Raw genomic sequence first — 993 nt, forward strand, 5'->3', positions numbered from 1 at the left:
TAACCCCCCAATTTTTTAAACAAATGATGCTTAAGATTAAAAACTATACAAGCAATAACCCTATAAACAATAACAAGATCACACTGGTCATATATCTTTTGAGTAAAGAGGCCTGTCTTTAAATCAGTGTCTGTTGATGTTAGATGTGGAGTTTGCATGTTGTCTCGGTGTTTAACCAGATGCTGCAGCTTCTCTTCCCACACTGCAAAGACATGCAGGGTCATGGTAACGGACCTCTCTTAATAGTCTGAATGCAACGTGAATGTGAACATGAATTGTTGTTTTAGTCTACTATATGAATGATGGGCAACTTGTGCAGGTGAGCACCACCTCTCCTCCATTTTCAGCTGGACAGGCTCTAGCCAGACACAGGCGTAAAAACTCAATTCTTCTTTAAAATGCACATTTTCATTTCAAGGTTGAATAAGGAAATCAGGGTATTATCAGGTAAAATAATTTGGAAAATATATTTTTTGTCATCTTTTTAAAAAAAAAAAAAACTTTAAGCAAAGTTTACTGTAATTCAATGCAGCAACAAGTTAATCTATAATTTCTCCTATAATTACTCTGCTTGACCTGACTAGAGTCGATACAGAAACAGTGTTTGGAGTTTCACTTTAAAAGGTGCATCATGAGAAACATAAAACATTACAAGCTGAGGCTGACATGCAAAAAGTAGGCTGAGGAGTAAATATATAAAAATCATGGGATTCACAACTTAGAACCAACTTGAACGTGATGTCTAAAAGCTTTCCAGAGTTTATTCAAAGCCTCTTTTTGCTATCTGTGTCTCCAGGGTGTTCCTGTGGTGACGACCTCAGAGAACAACATCTGACCGCCTTTGTTCCACATCGTCCCCACATTGGCTCACTATGCGCGCCAAGCAGGCAGGGATCCACGTGCAGCAGTCCAGGTGTAAATGTGGAGGTAATTATTGGAAGTCAGCATTATTGTTAGTATAGCAGTTGTTCGTTGAGTCTTCTGTGCATTTAT

The sequence above is a fragment of the Amphiprion ocellaris genome, chromosome 4 (assembly GCF_022539595.1).
Source record: "Amphiprion ocellaris isolate individual 3 ecotype Okinawa chromosome 4, ASM2253959v1, whole genome shotgun sequence".
NCBI lineage: Eukaryota > Metazoa > Chordata > Actinopteri > Pomacentridae > Amphiprion > Amphiprion ocellaris.